Raw genomic sequence first — 24,991 nt, 5'->3', positions numbered from 1 at the left:
AGCTAAAAGCCCTCAGGATGCCAAAGCAGGGGGCTCAGGGCTTGCACTCGGGCACTGTGTGACTTGAAACCCACCGTGCAGGGGGCTGGAGGCAGAGGGGATGCTGACACTCCTGAAACAAACTTCAGCTTCACCTGAGCAGAGCTTCTAAAAACTCTGCCAGAAAGGTCAAACAGTCCTTCCAAGACCATGAGGCTTTCTTAGAGAAGAATCAACTATAGCTCTCATTATGGAAAACAGTCAAAATAATACAGCGATGCTCCCTCTGAGGGAAAATAGATAGTGCGAGTTATTCCATCTTCCCATTCAGCGATATCAGTTTAGAAAAGCGAGGCTATTTACAGAGAGCATTTTGCTTCCAGTACTTCTGAAGTAAGTGAATTCTGAATTAGTTTAAGTGCAGGATAAATCAGCGAAATAGGAACATCTTTACACTCCAATAAGATGCTATTACTCATAAGCATATTGCACTCCAGCTTGTGGGCTAAAACTACCAGTGCATGACAGGACACCAAGGGCATGAAATGCAGGGGATCCATGAAAATTAGCACAGCACCTTTGGTGTGAAGAGGTAATTTGGGATATTGATTGGTGATGATGGCAGCCCAGTGCTGAGATGCTCTGACCTGATCCTGTAATCCCAGATACTCCAGCCAGCCTTGAAAATCCCAAAACCCCTTCCAAAAGCAATCTGTATTTCTTCAGATTTCAGATCAGAGGCTGAAGCAGGAACATGGAATTAAATGTTGTGCAGCTGTTCAGGACACCGAGGCCCCATGACTCGTTTGCCTCATCCATCATGCACGGAAAGACCCCAGGCTGGAGCAGAGGGGTCAGGTGGCCCAGCCAGACACACAGACACATGGCAGGGGACAGGGGGTGTGCAGTGAGTGTGACCCAGGCTGGAGCACAGTGCACAGGGTGGCAACTGCACAGAGGTGAAAAGAAAGTGAGGAGCTGAGGCTGCTGCAGAGGAAGATGGAGCATCACCACAGGATGTTTGAATAAATTTATTTTTTTTTAATGTCTGTGACGTCCCTGGCTGGGGGACACCCACAAGTGGGCACAAGGACAAGGGCACAGGTAGCCCTGTGCCCTGTTCCCCACTGCATGGGTTGTTTGGCCTGCGGCACAACACTGGGCAGGCCCACTCCTGGCAGCACAGCATGGAGCTCTGGTGTGCCCAGTGTCATTGTGGGGGATACAAATAGGATATGCACTCAGAAAGACAAACCTGGAGGGCTCCAGGGATGACTGCACATGATGGATTGTGCTTTGTGGGTGCGATCAGCTGCTGAGCAAGACCTTCAGCACAGGCAGTCCCTTCCAGCCCTCGGGATGTCTCCAGGGAAGGAACCTCCTTGGGCTGCAAGTTCAGGCTGGTCAGAGGAACGATGCTGAGTCTTCATCATCCATGTCCCAGCTGGCTTCAAGCATGACAATAAGAGGAAGAAGAGCAGAAAGGGCTTTGCAATTTTCACCATTTCCCTCCCTCCTCCCCTTGCAATGGGGAAGGAGACTGAAGTTCCTGAGCAGTTCCAAGCACTGGGTCAGTGACCCAGGCAGGTTATCACAGCACCACGTGCTGAGGTACATTGTGCTGAGATCTGCCATGGGAGCCCAGCTGCTTTCCCACTGCCAGCTGACCTTCCCATGGGCTGGTGTCTGGGTCCTGTACCTCCAGCTCTGCAGCAGAGGTGTCAGAATCCTTTCTGGGAAATGGAAAGCAGCCACGCGCTGGATGCAGAGAGGCACTGAGAGTCTCTCCCTGATCCCTTGACATCTTTCACCCTACTTCTCACAAGCTGCTTGGATTCTGTGTCAAGAGGGTGATTCTGCAAATTACATCGGTTCTTGTCTCCTCTTCGTTGGCATGGCAACCTGGGAGGATGGATGGCACAGCCCTGCTGTAGCTCAGGGATGCAGGCACATCCCGGCTCCTCCGTGGCCGTGCTCCCGCTGATCAAGGAGACGGTGCCCCAGTCCCAAACAGAGCAGCTCTGTGGCAAACACAGGTCCAGCTCCCAGGGTGCTCCTGGGCTCTGAGTCCCACTGGTGGAAGGGCCGGGATGGGCTCAGGTGAGGCAGCAACAAACCCAAGTGCAGGGCATGGGTGCCCAGGCCAGCAGCACTCCAGACCCACTTGCCAGCACGGCCACCTCCCAGCTCTTGGACCTCATAGTCCTGGGCAGGGATCCACTATTCCTGCTGTCTCAATAAATAAATTTAAGCATTTTCCAGCTCAGCAACCAGAGCCATTGCTGGGCTTGCATTTGTGTCTGATTAATGAGACAGTTGGTCATTTACACATCTCTTGGGGTCTCTTGTCTTTCCTGGGTAATTCTGAAGTTATGGCTGTTTACACAGAAGAGAATCACATCACCTTGCCAAGAGCACAGCTGGAGTGATCCACGTGGAAATTGATCTTCAAGGACCTAAGGCAATGGCACCCCCATGGAGTTTCAGTGAGTGCTCATCCTTTCCTGGAAAACAGCTTCTGCAGGTTGAAAGTTGCCCACGTAAATCTTGGGGAGACTGGGGCCATTCTTGCTCAAAGGATCTGAAGTGCCTGAGACTGTTTGACTTCACCTTCCTTGGGAGAGGCACCAAGAGAGAGCCAGGGGGAATGGGACTGGCCATCACAAAAGCCCTGAATTGTGGATTCTTCCCAGCTGGGGGTGGGAGGGTTGATTTCCAGGAGCAGACTGGCTGTCAGACCATTTGTGATAAATCTGTTTGCAAAATTATTATGTTAAAAGGTTTTAATTATTAGGGACATGTTAGGAAGACAGCTGGGTAATACAAATACAGCCTTCTGTTGTTCCCATCAGGCCTGATCAGTCCTTGGTTTTCTCACATCCCAGCATAAATCTGGAATAATCCTCCAGGTCAGAGGAATCAGGCTGCTGTCATGGCAAAACGCAGCCTGGGAAGAGTGTGCTGACATGGATGATTTGGGGGATGTTTTTACAAACCAGGACTTGTTCCTGAGTCTCAGACCTGGGATTAGTGCTGGCACTAAGTCCTGAAGATTCCTCTGTGTGTGACCTTGGAGCTGCTCTGCCTTTGAGAAGCAAAGGCTGGAGCCCAGCATGGCTGGCAGCACCCCACTCCAGCTGGGGCTCCAGGAGCAGCTTGGAGCCAGTGCAGATCCCCAGTCCTGGCAGTCAAGAGCTGCTGTCCCACCTTGCTGCCATCCATCCGGGCCTTTCCCAGGGCTGCAGGACTGTGCTGGGTGATCCTGAGCAGGCGATTACCTGGGGCAGCTCCCTGTGCCCCTGGAGCTCGGGGAGCCCGGTGCCAGGTGAGCGCAGCAGCACAGGGTGTGATAACAGTGGCACAGCATTCCTGTGTGAAGAGGTGGGTAGGAGGTGCCCCACAGGTAATTTACCACAAGATTCTACTGGAGCACCCCACTCCAACACTACTGTTATCCCCCAACAGCCCCTAGGGAAGTGGCTGAGCAAGGGCTGGGCAGACTTCTCTCTTGCTTTCCCTGCTTGGGTGGACCTGACACCAAACTTTGCCAGCAATGCGGGTTTGATGCCTCCCTGCTCTCTAGCCCAGCGCTCACGTGGACCTCTGAAAAACAATTTGAATTTAATAAGTTCAGTTAACTGACAATTAATCAAAAACAATTTTGTACAGGTTCCTTTTTCATTATAAAAACATTCTGATCTGTCTTTTCATTTCTCAAAACTGTCTTTCTGTGGTCATTTTCCTGAAACACCTCTCCTCTCCTGCTGGTGATACAATCACCTTTCCTTACCTGGGCTGTCTGGAAGAGCAAAAGCCTCAGAAACTCCTGAACCCCTGCACCTTCCCATGGGGAGGCACGGGGCAGCCCTCCCTGTGCACAGGTGTGTCCTCAGGGGGGACACTGAAAATTCCTGCCAAGGCACCAAGGTGGTGTTTGGCACAGAGCAGCATCTCCCTGGCACAGAGAGCCCTGCGTGGGACCAGAGCTGGCAGCAGCTGGCAGTGCCCTGGGCTGTGCCCCCGTGCCCGCAGGCTCTGAGCTGAGTCTCGCTGTGCTCACCGCTGGGTTCCTGCCCCGACGGGCGCCTGCAGCGCCTCAGCCTCTCCCGAGGCTGGTGCTGAGCTCGAGGGCAGGTGGGGCTGGGCAGCCCACCTGGCACCGTGGCACGGCTGTGTGCCCCCAGGGCCAGCCCAGAGCGTGTGCCCACAGTGCTCCCGAGTGCCAGGCTGTCCCCTCGGCCCGCTGGGCACGAGGAAATCCATCTCGCTGCTTATCGCTGTGCTGCTCAGGCTGATTTACTGTTATTGGCACTCAGCAACCTTTGCCATTTATATTCGGTGCCAAGCCTCAATTTACAGTATACTTTCTGCTTCAGCTCACCCCAGCCTCTATCTCCACCTTCCACATTAATGCAGGATATGTGTGGAATTCATCTTGGAATTTATTTAAAAACCATCAGCCATCCTGGCTTTAATACCTTCCCTCATCAAGGCAGCACAAAGCTCGATTTAAATGAAAATTGGGGAATTATGGATTGTCACCCAAGCCAGCACCTCCTGCTGTACTGGCACAACCACAGCCAGGCACGCAGGGAGCCACAGCCACTGATTGGGATAAAAGTAACATGCCTGGGAAAGTAAAATCGGTAACATGAGCTGCCCCAAGTTTCATCAGGACTTCAGGAAGAGTCTCCAGTGTCACAGTCAGCAAAGCCAGCACCTCCTGGTGCCAGGGCCCCTGCACAGTTCCTGCCCTGGAGCTGGGAAGACACTGCCCTGCTTTGGCCTCAAGCCAGTAGCAGCAATCGGTGGTGGCTGCTGCTTTCCTTGAAAGAGTGTGGAAAATGGGTTTACAGCTAAAAAAGGAATTAAAATACTCAAGCAATAGGCCAGCAGTGAACAGCACATAATCCCTGCAGAATAAGCAGAGCTAAAGAGCTGAAAGCAAAAAAGAGCATAAATAGAAAATCTGCAATTGTTGTGCAGCTTTCCGTGCTGGGAGCTGTTCCAGCACCTGCACAGAGACCCTGGCCGGGGGCCAGATCCTGCACCCAGAACCCCGGGCACAGGGGCTCTGCCCATGCCTGTCAGGGATGCTGGGTGATGAGGAGCTCTGGGTGGCCGCAGAAGGTGCTACAGGGGAGTTGTGTGTGCAGAGAAATGATCCACAGGGCAGGAGAGGGTCCTGCAGAGGCCCCCAGGAGAGCCAGGGGCAGGGCTGGGCAGGGACAGCGTGGTGGCTCTTACCCCAGTGACAGATCTGGCCGTTTCCCTGCAGTTAAACAAAAAGGCTCGATGGTGCAATGTGTGCCCAGTGCCAGAGCCAGCAGGGTGGCTGCGGGTGCTGTGGCACTGTGACAGCCACTGCTCCACCGGGGGCCCGGGCATGAGACCCCCGAGTGGCTGAGTGAGTGAGTGAGTGCGTGAGTGAGTGCGTGAGTGAATGAGTGAGTGAGTGAGTGAGTGAGTGAGTGAGTGAGTGAGTGAGTGAGTGGTGCTCTCAGTGAGTGAGTGAGTGAGTGAGTGAGTGAGTGAGTGAGTGAGTGAGTGAGTGAGTGGTGCTCTCAGTGAGTGAGTGAGTGAGTGAGTGCGTGAGTGAGTGAGTGAGTGGTGCTCTCAGTGAGAGAGTGAGTGAGTGAGTGAGTGAGTGAGTGAGTGAGTGAGTGAGTGAGTGAGTGGTGCTCTCAGTGAGTGAGTGAGTGAGTGCGTGAGTGAGTGAGTGAGTGAGTGGTGCTCTCAGTGAGAGAGTGAGTGAGTGAGTGAGTGAGTGAGTGAGTGAGTGAGTGAGTGAGTGATGCTCTCAGTGAGTGAGTGAGTGAGTGAGTGAGTGAGTGAGTGAGTGAGTGAGTGAGTGAGTGAGTGGTGCTCTCAGTGAGTGAGTGAGTGAGTGCGTGAGTGAGTGAGTGAGTGAGTGGTGCTCTCAGTGAGAGAGTGAGTGAGTGAGTGAGTGAGTGAGTGAGTGAGTGAGTGAGTGAGTGGTGCTCTCAGTGAGTGAGTGAGTGAGTGCGTGAGTGAGTGAGTGAGTGAGTGGTGCTCTCAGTGAGAGAGTGAGTGAGTGAGTGAGTGAGTGAGTGAGTGAGTGAGTGAGTGAGTGAGTGAGTGGTGCTCTCAGTGAGTGAGTGAGTGAGTGAGTGAGTGAGTGAGTGAGTGAGTGAGTGAGTGGTGCTCTCAGTGAGTGAGTGAGTGAGTGAGTGCGTGAGTGAGTGAGTGAGTGAGTGGTGCTCTCAGTGAGAGAGTGAGTGAGTGAGTGAGTGAGTGAGTGAGTGAGTGAGTGAGTGAGTGGTGCTCTCAGTGAGAGAGCAGTGAGTGCTGAGCTCTGGGCCAGGGAGCAGCTCAGTGAGGGGCTCTGGCTGGAAGCTCGACTCGATGGGGATGAGGGGGTTCCAGAAGGCAGCTGCAGACACTGCCCACAGCCAGGGAAAGGCTGGAGCCACATGTGCTCACTGCTGCAGGGAGGGGGCTTCTGCACAAAGTCAGGAACCAATGACAGATATTGCAGAAAACCCCTGTTTCCCACATTTGGCATCAACTCATTTTCTTTTGGAGAGCCAACCTTTGCTCCTTTGAGGAAGGGACAAAAGAAATATCATTGATAAGTTTTTCAGCTTCATTACAATATTCTGTAAAACAAATGTGTATCAGAAAATACAGATGTTGCAGCTGTCATTTGGGATAACCTGATTATCCTTTTATTTCTAGCTTTGTTCAGAATGAATTAGCTGTGGTAGTCTGTTCAGATAGATAATGAGGGGCAGGCTAAACACCGGAATGTAGGGAGCATTCTCCAGATCAGAGCTGCACCAGGCTGCAGAGCCAGCCTTGTGCTCACCACGCTGTGCCCAGGCCTTTGCTCCCTTCCTAGAGCCTCTGAGACGATGGGAAATGCTGCTGTGTGCTGCTGGAGGGCTGCCAGGAGCGGGCTCCGCCTGCGGGCACATCCCAAAGCCTCTGTGGGGTGCTCCTGGCAGCCCTGCCGCAGACCAGGGCCCCGAGGGAAGGTTTTCCCAGCCCTGGGGCCGGCTCAGAGCGAGATGTGGCTGCTGTGCTGCAGGCGCTGCCCCGGGGTGAGGCAGGCCTGGCCAGGGCTCTGACCTGCACCCCACTCCGGCTGAACATTTGGACCCAGAGCTGCTTTGCTTCTGGGCTCCGATCTCAGTCTAATTAACAACTGCATCCAGCACAGTCTGTGCAGAGATTCAATGCCCCCATCCCCGTTATTAACTCCACTCACTTTTTAACAATAGAAAGTGAAGACATTTTCTTTGTAAGTCTGATGTTGTTTTGGCAGCTGTTGAACATGTCAATCTCTGCAGAAGCTAATTCTTCTGAATCAGGCCATAGTCAAATTCTTTTTTCTAACTGTAGATATTTAAAGCCCAAATGATTAGATAATCCTGAATACAAATTAATAAAGCCCAAGAAGAAGGAAAAGGGGAAAACGAGCCGCTTTAGTGAGGTCCCATCCCATATGCTCTGACAAAAATACTGCAGATAAAGGCAGGTGTAGGTGTGCGGCAGGACTGGAGCGTGACTCTGCAGGCTCGGTTCAGGGGCTGGGTCTGCCCGTGCTCTGTGCCATGGTTTTGGAGGGTCCCCTCGCGCCTCCACAGCAGTTTCTGTCCTACAACAGAACCTTTCTGGCGGCTCCAGAAGCAGCTGCGGGTGGCGGATGGAGGAGCCGCTGTGGGCAGTCACCTCTCGCCTCTGTCGGAGCCCCAGCGCGGGTTCCCAAGGGCTGACAGGGACCGGTTCCGGCCGCCCTGGAGCCACCCCCGCTCCCGGTGGAACTACAAGTTTGCCGTTTTACTGATCAGGAGTAAATGCAGTCCCGGGAGGCGGCTGAGGGCCCGGCAGAGCAGAGCGGCTCTGCCAGCAGCGCCCGAGGAGCTCCGGGCTCAGCCCCGGGGATGCCGGCCTGGCCCCGGGGATGCCGGGCTGGCCCCGGGGATGCCGGGCTCAGCCCCGGGGATGCCGGGCCGGCCCCGGGGATGCCGGGCTCAGCCCCGGGGATGCCGGGCTCAGCCCCGGGGATGCCGGGCTCAGCCCCGGGGATGCCGGGCTCAGCCCCGGGGATGCCGGGCTGGCCCCGGGGATGCCGGGCTGGCCCCGGGGATGCCGGGCTCAGCCCCGGGGATGCCGGGCCGGCCCCGGGGATGCCGGGCTCAGCCCCGGGGATGCCGGGCTCAGCCCCGGGGATGCCGGGCCGGCCCCGGGCATGCCGGGCTCAGCCCCGGGGATGCCGGGCCGGCCCCGGGGATGCCGGGCTCAGCCCCGGGGATGCCGGCCTGGCCCCGGGGATGCCGGCCTGGCCCCGGGGATGCCGGGCCGGCCCCGGGGATGCCGGGCTGGCCCCGGGCATGCCGGGCTCAGCCCCGGGGATGCCGGGCCGGCCCCGGGGATGCCGGCCTGGCCCCGGGGATGCCGGGCCGGCCCCGGGGATGCCGGGCTGGCCCCGGGGATGCCGGGCCGGCCCCGGGGATGCCGGGCTCAGCCCCGGGGATGCCGGGCCGGCCCCGGGGATGCCGGGCTCAGCCCCGGGGATGCCGGGCTGGCCCCGGGGATGCCGGGCTCAGCCCCGGGGATGCCGGGCTGGCCCCGGGGATGCCGGGCTCGGCCCCGGGGATGCCGGGCTGGCCCCGGGGATGCCGGGCTCGGCCCCGGGGATGCCGGGCTCAGCCCCGGGGATGCCGGGCTCGGCCCCGGGGATGCCGGGCTGGCCCCGGGGATGCCGGGCTCAGCCCCGGGGATGCCGGGCTGGCCCCGGGGATGCCGGGCTGGCCCCGGACCTGCCCTCGCTCCTGCAGGGACGCTCCCAGCCTGGAAAGGAGAGGCATCGGCTCTGCAGCAGCCCTGAAAGGAGCTCGAGTGTCCCGGGGGCTCACTGGGAGCCGGAGGGGCAGAGCAGCACCGCAGAGCAGGTGCTGAGCGAGGCTGGGCTGGACACTGCTCACCCAGCAGGGCTGGCTGCCCACACGCTCATAAATATTCTCCATGCAGGCAAGACTGGCTGGGTTTTGATGGTGGTTTTGCTAGAGAGCTTTTGCAGGGATCTTTATCATTCAGTGTCTGTGTAAAACACTTTCCAGAGTCTAAATCCTGCTATAGAAAAACTATATATCAAATGCCCCCCTCTGCTGATACACTGGGCAGGAGTTGCCAGCCTGTGCTGACAGCCAGCTCCAGGCAATATGATAGATATGTGGCTAATAATCAATCGATACTTTTGTTTAGGCCTCTGTCTATCAGTCTGGCATTGTGTGAACTAATTAGATGATAAAATGTGATGAATGTGTATTAAAGTCAGCTTCCTCCTGTTAGTACTCCAGGGACCCTTTCCATTTTCTAGCTGACCTTTTAGATCTCAGCTTTATTGTACGTGAACGCAATTAAATCAATTTGTCAGATATTTGCATTGCTCCTGCTAGTTCAGAATTCAATTAGTCAGTGTCACTTTACCGTCCTTGTCAGCCTCTGCACCAGCTTGGGGGAAAAAACAACGAAAAAACCCACCCTAAAAAGCCTGTTCAAACCAAACCAAATCCTACCAAAACTCGGCTCCTCTCCCTGTGGCTCATTTCTCCATGGCTCACACTATTTCCTGCTGCTGCCCCGTGCCAGGGCTGCATCCCAGCTGGTGCGTGGGGCTGTGACACCCGAGGGTCCCCTGTGCCAGGGTGCAGGGGACCTGACTGCAGCAGGCAGACCACTTGGGGCTGCTGGGGCAATTAGCAGGCACCCCTTGTTACCACTGCTCTGTGCTGAGTGAAATCTTGTCTGGCAAAATTATTCCCAGAAGCAGAATGAACCTGCAGCAGCCATCGCCACGCTACAAGGGTTTTAACAATATTCAAATGAGAGCCAACCTTGGCAATTATTTTTCTTCCTGCTGCTCTGAAGTGATGGCTCCTTTATCCATATTTTATCAGCCAGCAAGGAGCTCTGATAGTTAAGATTCTGCTGCTTGCTTAGATCCATGAGAGCACATCCTGCAAGTCTGTTTGAAATTAGCACACAGGAATGGGGCTGTGAGCCAGGGCTCGGTCTTTGCCCTCCCCACTGCAATGTGGAGTTACTCTTAACGGTAGAGCTGGCAGGGGTGGGAGCTGGCCCAATGCCCCCAAGCACTCGGGGGGCATTGGCTCCTTGGCACCGTCTCCAGCCCCTTCCCCCGGCGCTGCCTCCACCCTCACCCACAGCTGGTGTGTGCCAGGACGGCCACATGCATCCTCCACCTCCTTGGAGCTAAAAGCTCACGTGGGGAGTGCAGCTCCAGGCACTGCCAGGGCACTGTGTCATGTTCCTGCTCTGTCTGAGCCGGGCTCAGCCTCATCAGTCCCCAAGGTCCGACCCAGACCTTCTGCTGCACTACAGGACACACCCTGTTCAAAGCCACCTGGGATGGGCTTCGAGCAAAGTTGTGTCTGGGAAACGTTTGCAGAGAGCCCTGCAGGTACTTCCAGTGAGAAGCTGTTCCTGGGGCCTCACAAAGTGGAGAAATGCCACGAGGGAGAGCCCCAGCGAGGGGCTGGAGCAGGGGACGGGAGCTGCTGCCCTCCTGCTTTGAGCAACACCCAAGAGAGGCTCAAAGGGTCTAATGTTTGGATGAGAGGAGCTTTGCTTGCACAAGCTCACCTTCCTCCTCTGAGTTCTGGCTGGGATATGAATATCTGCACCATGGCAGGTATAATTAACAGATGGAACTGGCTAATTATGTCCTTCGCATGTGCGCAGAAGACGCAACTGTTAATTGCTGTTTGCACATTTATTATTCTGAGCACCAAGGCCGCTGGCATTTACTGTGACATGTGCCCTATTCAAAAACAAACACACTGTGCTCCTGTCTGCGCTCTGGTAGGATTTAAGGCCTAATGAATCTCAGCTGCTCCGCTGCCCTGTGCTTTGTGAGGGAGGGTGCCAGGGGCAGCCCCCAGACCCCACGGCAGCAGTGATGGAGCTGGGGCCTGGCTGCACAGTGGGGACAGCACGCCAGGCTGTGCAGGGGAACAGGTGCACAGGGAGCCAGCCATAGCCCCCCTGCCAGCATCACAGGGCTGGGAGTGCCCTGCACTGAGCTCCAGAGGCTGTGGAACATCACACAGCTCTTCTGTGGATGGCTCAGAAGCCAACAGGAACCCTGGACATTTATGGGACTATCCTCAGGTGCCACTCAGTGTCTGCAAGAGCTGAGACCAACTGCAGGTCACAAGTTGCTTCCAAAATCCCCACCATGAGTTGGCGCATCCACCATGCCGAAGCCTTTTCACTTCTGAGCAGGTCCCAGCCCCACGTCGTCCCCAGCTCTGCTCTGAAATCAGCAGCAGGAGCAAAACTCCTCATCTGGACCCTCTCTCAGCTTCAGGCAAGGGCTGTCCTGCCCAGTGAGGAGTGAGCCCACACGCTGGTGGTGGATCTGGGGGCTGCAGGGGCTGAGGAGGGCACATCAGCACAGCCCTGCTCCTGCTGGGCATGGGATGAGCCCTGTTGGAGCACAACCCACAGTGAAGCTAGGTATGGGCCAGAAAAGCCACCCTGCCTCTCTCTGCCTCTCTAAAGTATAACAAGGAAAACAACAATTATGCTTTCAAAAGCAATGGTGAAATCTTGAGTATTGAATGAGCATTTGAGATCAGTGCTTGGAGCTCAGCAGTTTGTTATATAAACATTGGAGATGTTTAGAGGAATTTCTACCTTTTCTGTTAAAGAGGTGAGGTGTATTTCAACGAGCACACTTTCCTCAAGGGGTCTGAGCTAACAATCTCCAGATGAATGCGTTCCTTTATGATCACAGAAAGCTGTCTCTGGCATTCCCAGAGAAGCAGGACATGCTGCATAACCCTCTGCTCCTCGACTTGCCAGAGGTGAGACACCAGCCATCTCTTCAATGTGACCTCAGCAGTGAAATTATGGACTGGAAATTTCAAAATCTTGGAAATGCAGAAGTCAAGTTTCTAATGCTGATGTTAACTCAGGCCCAATTGAATTTAACTTGTCCATTTTATGTAATATGCCTTGATACACACTTTGTCATGGAACTCAAAATAGAAGGTATTTACTTGTTACAAAGATGATGAATTTGTGTTCCTGTTACAAATACATATTTTACACGCCTTTGACTGATGACTTTCAGAGCCCAGTGTAGCGTTGTGATGTGGGTTTATATTTTCAGAGCACAGAAAGGGAGGGGCAACATGGGCAAGAAGGAATAAAACCCAAAAAAGAGCTTGGCATTAAACTTCCTCAGAGCCTGTATTCCTGCCTGTCTGGGGCAGGTCCCTGTGCTTGGTTGGCAGCTCACCAAAGCCCCGGCCCAGGGCATGGAAGCTGCTGGGGCTGGTTGGACCCCACTGCACTGATTTTGGGGGGATTGGAGGGAGATCCCTGGCTTGGGGCTGATCAGACCCAAAGTTGGGCTCCTGAAGAAAGGGAGAGGATTGGAGCAGGGACCAATGAGTTCCAAGCCACAGGCTGCAACATTCAGGCAGGAAATGTTTAGGCTCTTTTCAAGGAATGTAATTAAAATATCAAGAAAGCAGCAAATGCTGTAACTGTTTCTTAACTTGCTTTTGTTTTTTTTAATTTCTTCATTTAAACACTCCAAAGCTTGTCCTGGGTACTTATAAGCTGCTCCAGTATCAACCTGATGATTTGGATAAAATAATCACAGACCAAAGTGGGATGGTGTGCCCTCAGAAGGCCCCAGAGTTGTGGGATCTGTGGGGAGGATTTGGGAGGTTGATGGGAGGTGGCTAAAGGAGAATGAGGAAACTCCTGTATGGAGATGGCCTCCCTCCAACACTGCTCTCCATCCCAGGGGGTCACGAGAGCTGCTCATGGGCTCCAGCAGCACCTCCCTGTACTGTGCAGGGACTGTCCACAGCTTTCATCTCCTGCCCGTCCCGTATGTGCATGGGACAGGCAGGGAGCTGTTCATTATTCCTGCTGGCCCCCCGTGATAAATGTTTTCCAGAGATCAGTTCTAAATGTCCTTTTGCAGAGCCTGCTCCGATCCGTCCCTCCCGCACCACTGGGCAGAGCTCTTTGCTGTGCCAGAAGAATTACAATTCTGCACCACAGAAGGAGGAAACAGAGCCATTAATTTCCTAGCAAGTCTGCAGGGCACTTCCAGGACGGATGCTGCCTTCAGTGAAAGCTGCTCAGTTCTGGATGGAAGGGGAGTGCTTGCACCAGTCAGATCCCCAGCACCACCCTGCAGCACACCCATGAGGGACCTCATGGGGGGCCACACAGTATGCCCAGGCAGGCGAGGGGACAAGAGGGAGAGCTGAATCCCTCAGGGGGCTGTCCCCATCCGAGCAGGCTGCTGCTGCAGCTGTTGGCATGAGGCTGGTCCCCTCTTGCTGGGGACAGGGCAAGGCAGAGCTGCAGCTCGGCATGGCCCTGTGCAGCCAGGTGTGGTGGGCAGGGTCCCCTGAACCCTCTCAGCCCCTCCCCTCTCTCACGGGCTCTGGGCTGGCCCTTGCTGGGAAGGAGGTGGTGATGGGCTGCTGGAGCCCAGCCTGTACCAGTACCCTGTGCCTCCGGCTGCCAGTTGAGGAGGCATTTCCCCCACTGGCTGCTGCTGTGGCAGCTGGGCTGGCTGCTCCCACAGCTGCTGCCCTCTGGCCCTGCTGACAGTGATCCCAGCTCTGCAACCATCTCATTACTGCTGTGTGGTGGGAGCAGAGATGTGCGGGGCATTAGTCCTGCCATCAGTCATGCCGGCAAGAAATATGTTCACAACTTTCCCTCCAGCACTGTCCCTTTAGCCCACACACTGGCCGCAGCTTTGTGATTGCCTTGGATGGTAGAATGAAGAGAGCTGGCCACCATCTGGTGTGGGCTAGCTGCAGTAGGCACATGCATCTGCCTTGGGGATCAGAGAGCACCAATGGCACCAGGCAGGGCACGCACACGGACCTGGCAACGAGTGGCTGCTAGTGCCACCAGGACAGGGCCACACTGCTGCTGCTCAGAGCCAGGAACCAAATGCCAGTGGCAGGGATGTGGCCCAGCACATTGCAGCTGCTCTTCCAGGACAGGTCAGGGGGGTTGGCTCTGGGGTGCCCAGTAAGTACCCAGTGAGTCCCTGTCCCTCATCCAATGGTCCCCTGTCCCAAACCTTTGCTCCCACACAACCACATGAGGCTGTCTGCCAAGCAAGTCAATACAAATCAATCAATGTTTGCGCCCTCTCAATAACTCTATTACACCCTCAAGGACAGATCTAAACCACCCAAATGGGCCCGAAGCAGCTGCTGCGCTGCCAGCAGAGCAAGCGCGCCAGAGACTGTAAATCACGCAACATTAATATTGTCACTGACAATGAAAATCTCTGTATTGCCACGTCTGCCCGCCAGCGGTGGCCTTCAGATGTGCTTCACAAGCACCCACGCTGCTGCATCCACAGCGGAGGGTGGGTGAGGGACAGGAGCAGGCGGGGCCGCGGTGCCTTTGCCAGGCAGCAGGTCAGGGCCGTGCAGGTGCCCGTGGGCACGGCTTGGGGGCTCACCAGCACTGCCCACCCCGCACTGCCAGAGACCTGAGGACGTGCCTCCCACAGCATGATGCAAACACAGCCTTGTCTGACAAACCTGGGAGGGCAGAAGCCTTTATACCCATCACATGTCCTCCAGCCCCAGCTCTGTTTCGGGCTCCCAGCCCTGCCCACAACACAGGGAGGGTTCTGCTTAGCCAAAATTCAGAGCAGGGCAGGAGCACAATTCAGAGCAGGGAAGAGGGCACAATGGCTGCAGAGAACTGAAAGGGACTTGCACTCCTGGCTCTAGTGAGTTGAACTGGGCTGATGGCCACAGCACTGAGGCACTGCCAGCTGGAGATGGAGCAGAGAGTGCAGGAGAGGCCCCAGAGCAGCAGGGCCTCTGCTTTCCTCAGATGTTATGCAAGGTGTCGAGCTGGGAGATCGATGGGACATTCAGGGACCTGCCGATGGAGTGGCTGAGGCTGGGTTTGGAGGATGCAGAGGGAGATAAAGCACTTTGCAGCATGGCAGAGAGGAGGAGCTGCCCATCAGGGAGGCTGCCTGGCCGGGAGCCCTCCCTGCCCAGCAGCGCAGAGCCAGAGGCCTGAGCCCACCCTGCCAGCACTGCTGCCTCTGGCTGCTCCTCTCAGCCGGAGCAAACACGGCCTCCCGTGGCCACAGCAGCCTCATGCTGCCAGGATTCAGGCCAGGACAGCATCGCTTTTGGCATTCTTTAGATGTACAAGACACTGTTAGAGCCAGAGATTCAGAGTCAGCCCAGCAGGACAGAAAGGTCAGAAGACATTCTGTCACTTGTAAATAAATAATAATAAATTACCATGTTTGAGCACACTCAGCAATGCCTCTGCGTGCAGAAACATCAGGCTGGATTAGTGCACAGCAGTGACATGGGGACATGAGGGTGCTGCCACTGCTGCCTCTCCGCCTGCGGTGAAGGGCACGTCCTGCCACTCCGGCAGCTCTGCAGCTGAGGTGTCACTGTCACCTGATGGGCAGCACCACAGAGCCCTGCTCCTCCCTAATGTGTCCAAGACAGACACCACCTCGTTCAGGAGCATCCCAGCCCAAGGGAGCAGAGATGGCTGCAGCAGGACCTGCTCACAGGGACAAGGCTGAAGGCAGTGCTCCCAAAAGGCTGCAGAGGAGATGAGGAGCTCCTCCAGCTGCATCTCCCAGGAGATGAGCCCTCCACTCCTGCAAGTTTCAGAGCAAACTAGAGCTCATTCTCCCCACCAGCCCACAGCTCCTCAGCCCCGGCAGCTGCTCCATCCATCGAGTGCCTGCTTGAGGTCTATACGAGCATTCATATGGAAAAGATCTACTCCTTTGAGTCATTTTTCATTAGTTGCAATACTACTGAGCAAAGCAGGGCTGGTTTTGTAAATTAAAATGGGTTGCAGTTCAATACAGAATACTTCATTTGCAGCCAAGTTAAATAAGAGAATCGACATAAATATAATGCAATTACTTTTGCTACTTTCATAATGCCTTTATGAGGCAGATAACCATCCCCATGAATACATTATCCCTCAGTATCTCTGCATCATTTCTGGACTTAAATCTTTTGAGTAGTATCAGAAGAATGGATACATTTAATTAAGTATCTTATTTTAGAAGTCAATTTCACAATGATCAGGACGCAGTATCTTTAATTTTCAGTCATAGAAGAGGCTTTCTTTCTGCTTCCAGACTGTTGTAATTTTAGGAATCCAGACTTGAACAGAGCCACTACATGTGTGTGTGTTGGTGCACATGTAGTGCAGAGAAGCTGCAGAGCCTGGGTGTCCCTCTGTCAGCCGCAGGCAGGGGAGGGCTCCTGGGTCCCCACGGTGCTGGCTGTGGCTCTGGGTGGCAGAGGCTGCTCTGCCCAGTCTGAGGTGACCCCAGGCAATGGCCAGCGATGGAGCAGCGTGTCCCCGTGGGTGGGGACACTGGGCTGAGACCAGGCTGCCGTGCCTGGAGCCACCAGGCAGCAGAGCCCTTTGCTGAGCTGGGTGTAACATCCTCCCTTGTCTGGAGTGCTCAGTGCCCAGCAGTGAGTCCTGACAAACTGAGGGGGCTGGGATGCACAGCAAGGCTGGAGGGCAGCACTCTGGAGGAGCTGGCACTCTGCTTTGATCATGCATGACACTTACCACACGTTTTCACATTTTTGCTGCATTTACAATTAATTTTCATTGCTCCAACAAGACTATTACCTGCTGTGTCCCAGCCCACCTTCACCAGCTCCCTTCATTAGCAGGGTCTTCTAATCAGCACAGAGCTAATTGCAGGTTTCCTGGGAGAAAGGCAAGCTTGATAAGGGGATCATTGTATTCATGTTCCTCTCAGCAGACGTTTCATGTAGGGACCAGGAGAGATGTCACAGGGCAGGGAGGTGGGATAGCAACGTGGGGAAACAAAGGACAGGGAGCAGAAGGATCCCTCAAGCTGTGCCTTGGTGTAGGCAAGGAGGGGACAGGTGGGTGCTGGCCCCAGCCCCTACCCCAGCTGCTCTGGGGCCTCCCAGCTCCTCCATGTCCCCTTCTGCAAAGAGACAGCACCAAGGGGTGACAGCCTGGGCACTGTCTCAGGAGCCTGGCTCCACCACAAGGGAAACCATGGAGCTGCTCTGGCTGGGAACACCATTCCAGGGGCAGGTGTTCAGTGGTGAAAAGTATTTTATTTTTTTAAAACGTTGAAAAGCATAAATCTTCATTGAATTAGGAACATGTAGGTCTTGCTTAAGAGTGCCAAAGGCAGGAAGCCCCAAGAAGGTCCCTAGCCACCCAGAGGGACCCACTGCAGACATAGCTGGGGCTGCTCCGGGCTCCAAGAGGAGGGGGATGCTGTGTGCTTGCTAAAACCTGCTCATGTCACCCTGTTTCACTTCAGTCTTAAAATACAGAGTGCAGAGAGAGAACCAAATTGCCGAAACCGGACTAAAACTCCTTTGAAATGTGCTTGGTACCAGAGCAGATGGAATCTGTCTCCTCCAGGAGGGGCCTCTGCAGGCACATTCCCTATATTTGCTTTTACATCGCTAGCTATTTTAGACTTGCAGTGCCACTTCTCCATGAGCAGCCAGTAAAAATATCCTGTGGAAAGCACTGGTATTCCTACCTCTGCACTTGGAGCAAAGCTGCTCATCTGGAGTGCAAAGCGCCAGCAGCTCTTCGTGGCAAGGAGCATCTCCTACAGCCACGGGACAAGCCCCCGGTGCTGAGGACACGCATGGCACCCCGCAGACGCTGCCCAGCCGCGCTGAGCGCTGTGCCAGCCCCCAGGGGACACCCCCAGGGGACACCCCCAGCCCCCAGGGGACACCCCCAGCCCCCGGGCGCAGGGCACGAACCGGGACAGAGCCCCGCGGGTCGGGACGTGTCCTGCGGGAGGGGCTCGGCTGGGCCGGGCTGGGCTGGGCTGGGCTGGGCTGGGCTGGGCTGGGCTGGGCTGGGCTGGCTCGGCTCGGCTCGGCTCAGCCCAGCAGCAGCCAGCTACGTGCCCATCTCCTGCAGTGGGAATCGGCAGGCTCCCGGCACCTGCAGCTGCCCTCTGTGGCATTTGAATGACACAGCTTTTCATCTCCAGGCTGAGTAGCTACATTTTTAAATATGGAATATTAGGGGTTTATGACAAAATCAAACAACACTTGCTGGAGAATTGATTCTGCCTCTTGTTTCCCTCCTAGCTGCTGCCACGGTATTGCTCCTCGGCGAGCGATATATAAGCCCTGCAGCAGCACAGGGCTGGTTTTCAGGACACTCTTATGGCTGCCTTTTCAGCATGAGGAATAGCAACTCAGCTGCAGATGAGAGGATAAAAAGTCCCTCTAAAATTCCTCCAGCAGATCCATACTCCGTTTCTGGTGGTGCAAAAACAACTGCACAATTGATTGGCTCTTAAGCCCAAATTTGTGAGTTGCAGAAAGTTGCTGGCTCCAAAGTCACTTAAATTCCCAGCATGTCCCAGAGGAGCTGTTAGTTCTCGAGTAGCTGAAATCATTGAGCTGAACCCCTCTCCTGCTCCCCCACCAGCCTGGAAATCACCTGACCCTCACAGAGCTCATGCAATCCGGCTGCAGAAATGGGTCTTGCTCCACAAGTGACAGCTCCTGTTTCGTTATGCAGGATGAGATGAAGAATCCCAATCTTCCCCTTAGTTATTCCTTCCCTACTTTCTTCCTGATTGCTCAATACAAAAGCTTCGAGCCATCTTTAAACCAAATTGCTTCACAAATGACAAATAACAAGAAAATAGGCTTCATAACCAGGAATAATGAAAGAAATCATTCACTTTGATATCAGGAGCTGGTCGGTGCTAAAGGAGCCCTTCAGCCTGAATAGCAGAAAAGCACATTGCAATTTTCATGTACTTACTGGGATAAAACATGTGACTCCATGGATGCTGCAGCTGTCATCTCGCACTGGTCTTTACACTTTGATGCTGAATTGCACAGGTTATCTTGACACTTGCTGATAAATTTTAAATCACCTCTTTTGCTGTATGCGAGAAGGGGCAGGGAGAGCACACCTGAATACAAATGTTAATGATATTTTTTAGACCTTGCCAGAGAGCGGGAATAGTGGTGGGGATGGTGTTCAGCGCTGTGTCCGCAGCTCTGACCACAGCAGGGCTCCAGAGCACAGCTGCCAGCCCCAGCTCTGCCAGCTCTGCCTGGGAGGGGGCCCTGCTGCCCTTCCCATGCCCAGCTCCTCACCTACACACTGCTGACCAACACAACACTCTTGGCGCAATTAAGCAAATTCCTGAGCAAAACTGACTAATTTTCCAAAGCTTTTATCTTGGCAGCTACAATAATGGCTATAAGAAGATAATGGCTACAAATATGTGTGCCCACACCAACTGGCAATTAGAAAATCATAATTTTGATTCCATCGTGGTTTTGTCCACAGAGAGCACTGCTGAGATCTAGATTATGATACGGCAAACTTTCTATTCAAAGTATGTATAAAAAGCGAGGACACTCAGAAAAAGCCAGAAGCAGCCCCTGCAGAGCTGCCTGGTCAGATGTGCCACAGTGGAAGGAGGCTGGTGCTGCTGGTGTTCAGCGTGGGGTTTGGGAATGTGGGGCACAGAGCTGGCACCCAGCTGCAGGGCTCGCAGCAACCCTGGGGAGCACCCAGCTTTCCAAAACCCCTTCCCCACTCTGATCTGACTGAGGCAGCCACAGCATCAGGGCCTTTTTTCCACCTCGACAATGCCTTTGCCCTTCTCCCCTTTTTTCCCCAACTAAGACAGAACACTCAGGGTTCAGAGAGGAGTTTGCCCCACGGATGTTCAAGCATTAGGAAAATCTCCAGTGCAAACAGATTAATTAATCTAATCAGACGCATCTCTCTAGAGGAATTGGATTAGTCTTTTTGGATAAGGATGGCATTAAGCTGATAAGTAACACATGCAATGAGATGTTGATTTATTGCAAAGGGAGGATTTGAAAATTCTCACAGGTTCCTGATCTCATCCTGGGGCTCCAGGTTGCTCCTGAGCAAATAAAACAGCCACATGCTCCAAAGTTCCCTTGGACACTGCAGGAGCCACTGAGCCCTGCATGGCCAGGGAGTCACTTCTGCCCTGGCACCTGCTGACACCCACTGGCCACTGGCCTGGTCACCTCCATCCCCATGCTGCTGGGAAACAGCCCTTTGGCACATGCTCCCAGCATGTTCAGCTCGGGGTAGGCAGGGGCAGAGTGAGCACTGGGCACACTCCTACCCTGCAGGCTCTCGGGATACCCCTGGGGGCGCCCAGGGGGTACTCGGAGGGGAATGCGAAACATTTAACTACTCCATGACATCAAATGCTCTTTCTTCTCACTTGCAGCTCTGTTCCATGGGGGCAAGGGCTGATGAAGCAGGAAGGACAGCCAAGGTTTGATTTTTGAAAGTTTTTTGCCAGAACATGAGCATATTCAGGGGAAGATTTTATCTGAAGATAGAGAATTCTGCTCTTTGCCTAACTCACACTTGAAGCGCCAGAACAGACTTCTCTGCTCTCATCTTGTGTGAATACAAAGCACCATCTGTTTCCTCTTGTCCCACAAGTCTTGGCATACAAAGAGTTAGCAGGTGCTGCTCTGTCTGTCTTCACTGAGATGGAAAAGTCCCCAAGACAATCAGGGCAGCACATCCTTTACAGTCTGTCCATTTAATGACTGTCCACAAGACACCAGACATCCATCCCCATTTAATCAGGTGTCAGTGGTAGTTCTACCCACATCCAGCATGCTTAAAAGCACAAGTGCAGCTCTGTGTCCCAGGGATCCACTGCCATTCCAGTGGCTCCCTCTATGCCAGCTGATGGCACCAGGACTTGCTCTGGCAGTTTGGGGATGGATGGGAATGTTTCCCAGGTCCTTGTTCCCCAGGCATGGATGCACTGTGGCAGAAGGAGCTGGCTGCACAGCGTACCTGGGCACAGCATGGTCCTGCTGTTACAGGGAGGAGCAGTGCATCCATGGAGATGCATCTGGTGACTGGTGTAGGGAAGGCACTGGGCCAGAAGGTCAGCTTGGCAAGTAGGGCGTGAAGTGGGCAAGAGCCCATCAGCAGGGCCAGGTGCCCAAGCCTAGTGCCAGCTTTCATTAGGTGCTCAGAAAGCTGTGCCACAATGGCTTTGTCACAGCTGTTTTCCCCGCCTCCGGATTTCCCTACAAAGCTGTTGTTTTCCTTGCTGCAGTTTCCTCAACATCACCTCAGGAGCCTGAGTGTCTCTACGCAGCTACACTCGTCCTTTGCTCGGCTCTGTGCTGCCAGCACAGCAAAAATGCAGGGGAACTGCAGAGAGCAGCAGCTGCCTGGGGCCATGCTGTCGGTCACGGTTACAGGTGCTCAGCGGAGTGGAATGAAGTGGCAGGCGCTGCTTCCAGAGTCCCATCTATGGCGAGGAGGGCAGGGGAGTGCTGATGCTCCTGCCCTGCTCCCTGCCATGCTGTGGGTGCAGCTGTCCAGGCCTGGCTCCCCACGGGCTCCCACAGCTGCTCCGACCTGCTGAACAGGCCCCTTGGCACCCGCTCCCTTCTGTCTTCTCCAGACACCTGAACAAAGCCAGGCACTGGGGAGGGCTGGATGCACACATCTCCTCCTGATCCCGGTCTGGTCTTGTTTGTGCCCACACGAGGATCTTCCACCCAGAGGCAGCCTGGCTATCCCACAGGGAATGCAGCAAATCCTCCTCTTCCAAGCCCCCAAGTTCCCTCCACTGCCATTCCCAGGGTGATTGTGCAGTCTGATACAAGTCTGAGGAGCCTCCAGCACCATTAAGAGCAGAGTGTATCCCCAAAATCACCGCACTGCCGACCTTGCGTGACAGGCGTGGGCTGGAGTTTGCAGGGTAATTCAGCTGGGAAAGCTCTTCATGAGCAGGCAGCAGACACAGCTGCTCACCACCGCCCACCTCACCCACAGTGGCCTCTCCTGCCTCAGGAAAACAGGATAAAAACTTCACAGAGTGAATTTCTCAGCTGGAAGAAAAGCAGAAACAAACACAACTTACTTGAACTCTCACAGCAGGTGAAGTGTTGCCTGCTGCTCAGGAATCCAGCAGGCAAGTGGCTGATCCTAAACACAGGCAGCTGCTCCCTAGCAGCCAACTGGGGCACCCCCGAGAGGTGACCTCTGACCCAGGACCAGCCTTTGCTTCTCCCCCTTGAGCACAGACAGGACAGGAGCCTCAGGAGCCCAGCAGACAGAAAGTTCAGTCAGCCCTTGGACAGAAGCATTGCCCAGGCAAAGCCCCCTCCTGAGCAAGCAGATCCAGCTGCAGTGCTCCTGCTGCTGCTCCCACAGCCATGGTGGGAACTGGAACCCAGCTGAGCGGGGCTGTTCAGCTGCACAGCAGCTCCCTCCCGTTGTTTGGCACTGCTGCTACCCCGCTTGGGGCTTCTACAGCACCCTCCCCTTGGCAGTGAAGCGCCACACAAAATTGAAGAGCCCAGAGCAGAGTTGCCTTTCTTTGTGTTCCTTCAGGCAGAAGAGGTAAAAGGAGAAGTTGTTGCCACCCAGCCTTGCCCCACAGGAGCACATTGTGCCCATGCACCAGGCAGCTGGACGGCACCGCGCTCAATCACGGCAGCAGCACGGGCAGCCGAAGGAATGGCGCCAGCTCCCACCCAGCAAGTGTGTCAAGGTAGTGTCTGCTCATATGGGACTGTGCAGCATGTCACTTTCTGCTCATATGGGACTGTGTAGCATGTCGCTTTCTGCTCATATAGGACTGTGTAGCATGTCGCTTTCCTCGGGGACAGGCAGCTCCTGCCTGGGGAGAGGCTGTGACACTGCCGCGGCTGCACCAGGCCCCCCCATGCCACCAAGCCTCCAGCCAGAGGCCACTTGGCAGGACAGCACAGGGGCCAGCACAGGACAGAGGGCACACAGCCACAACAACGGGCAGCACCTCTGGGGTCTCAGGGCCCGCTTGGGCCCAGAGTGGCTCAGAGGTTTGCAGAGCCGGCGCTGGGGCGGGCAGGACCAGCGGTGACCTCTGTCCTGTGCGGCAGATGGGGGCACGAGGCAGCACCTGCCCACACCTGGCCTCAGCTGGTGCCAGCACGCGTTTCACGTTCAGGGCCGTCAGTCTTTTCTCATAGGTAACAAGCCATAGAACCAGAAGCAGCCGGAATGGGGTTTAGATGGGATATTTCGGGAAACTCCTTCCAGGGCGGGCCAGTGCCGCTCCCGCCTGAGGGAGGAGCGGCTCAGCCCGGGCAGACAGCGCCCTCTGCTGAGGCACCGCGGGACGGCACCGCGCGAGGGGCTCCGGCCCGCCACCACCACAGCCCGCTGCCATCCCCACTGTCATCCTCGTTATCCCCGCTGTTATCCTCGTTATCCCCGCTGTTATCCTCGTTATCCGCGCTGCTATCCCCGTGGCTGTCCCCGCCGCTGTCGCCGCTCCCGGCGCTCCGCGCCCGCCAGGGGTCGCTGCCGGCCGCGGAGCCGTGAGGCGCCGGGCAGCGCCGCCTCCCCGGCACAAAATGGCGGCCTGAGGGGCGGGGCAGGGCGGGCGGAGGGCTTCGGGCGGCGCCTCCAATTTCGGTTTCATTCATACGTCGCTCTGGTGTTTTGTGTGGAATAAACAAGATTCAGGACAGAGGTTGGAGGAGCTGCACGGGCTTGTTCCTGGTGTTTAACGGAGAGGTGGGATGGCGGACACAACCCAGCAACGACGGATCCCGAGGAGCAATGGCAGCTGCTGCCAGCCTGCAACTGGCTCTGGCTTCAGCTTCTCCAGAGCTACACAGCCAGAGAGTGTTAAAAAACATCCCTGAAGGTTCAGACACAGACACCCCAGTGCGATCCGAGTCTCAGAATCCCAGAGTCATTTAATTTGGAAAAGACCTCCAAGAGTATTGAGTCCATCTCTTGCCTGATCATCACTTTGTCAACCAAACCAAAGCCCCGAGTTCCACATCCAGTCGATTCCTGGACACCTCCAGGGATGGAAACTCCATCCCCTCCCTGGGCAGCCGTTCAGTGCCTGACACCCTTTCAATAAAGTTCTCTGTGATGTCCCACCAGAGCCTCCCCTGGCGCAGCTAGAGGCCGTTTCCACTTACCGTGTCCGTGGTTGCGTGGGAGCAGAGCCTGACCTGCTAGAGGTTGCTACAGCCTCCTGTCAGGAGCTGTAAGGAGCTCCCACCTCGTCCCTGTCCTGCGTGCTGCAGCTCCCATCCTTCCCAGCACTGGCCCTGAGCCCTGGCAGGTGCCCGGCAGCGGGCTTGCCTCCCTGCAGGGACCAGGTGGCCCTGGCCCCGCTGGCCGCGCTCTCCTATGGCTTAACCCCAAGCTGCCACTGAGGAGAGTGGGTGAAACTGCAAAAACAAATGGTTTTCCTCTTGCATTTCTTGAAGGCCCCAGCACAGTGATCTCAGTGGCATTGTTTAGCCAATTACTAATTTACTAGGAATTTAGTTTAATGCATTAATAAATGTTGTCATTTTCATGACAAATTATCATAATAACACATTTTAATGGGCTGCAAGGGTTGGGAGAATAGTGGGAAATAAATATATTTTAGTATTATTCACTACATTTGTACCTAATTATATTTGTGGAATAATTACAGTGGCACTGCTTCCCCACACTGAGTTTGTGTTGGCAGCACGGGGGTGGTAAATCCCTGGCAGCGGTGCCAGCTCCCTGCCGTGGCGATCACAGCCCTCCCTCACGGCAGGGCAGCCCCAGGTGACACTGTCCAGCCAGACCCGCTGAAGCTGCTCTGATTTACCTGCCTCTGCTCAGGGGAGCCTGTCTGGGAGATGGATTGCTGCAAGGACCCTCTATGCCGGCGTGAATCACGCTGCAGTCACAGCCTCCCTGGGCTGAAGAGCACAGAGCCAAGGCTGCACCAGGCCAGGAGCCCGGCTGATTGCAGTGCAGTGGTGAGTGGAGGGACCCCTGCACCCCGCCACATGGCAGCCCCCGAGCATCCCCCTGGATGGCAGGGCTCTGGGAAGAGGGGATGGTGGGACAGGGTGACAGGGCCGAGTGTGCAGGCAGCTGTGGCAGTGCC

At 55.3% G+C, this 24,991-nt stretch overlaps 1 long non-coding RNA gene across 1 annotated transcript; it reads left to right on the top strand.

The window, feature by feature from the left end:
* The first annotated feature begins 22,991 nt into the window (after positions 1-22,991).
* Positions 22,992-23,993, top strand: LOC135281680 (uncharacterized). Its single transcript, XR_010348235.1, has 2 exons — positions 22,992-23,066; positions 23,560-23,993. It is a non-coding gene; the product is annotated as an uncharacterized LOC135281680 (long non-coding RNA).
* The last annotated feature ends 998 nt before the right edge of the window (positions 23,994-24,991 follow it).

The sequence above is a fragment of the Passer domesticus genome, chromosome 15, assembly GCF_036417665.1.
Source record: "Passer domesticus isolate bPasDom1 chromosome 15, bPasDom1.hap1, whole genome shotgun sequence".
NCBI classification, from domain to species: Eukaryota; Metazoa; Chordata; class Aves; order Passeriformes; family Passeridae; genus Passer; species Passer domesticus.
The sequence above is the reverse complement of the archived record's forward strand: the minus strand, read 5'-3'. Positions and strand labels throughout refer to the sequence as shown.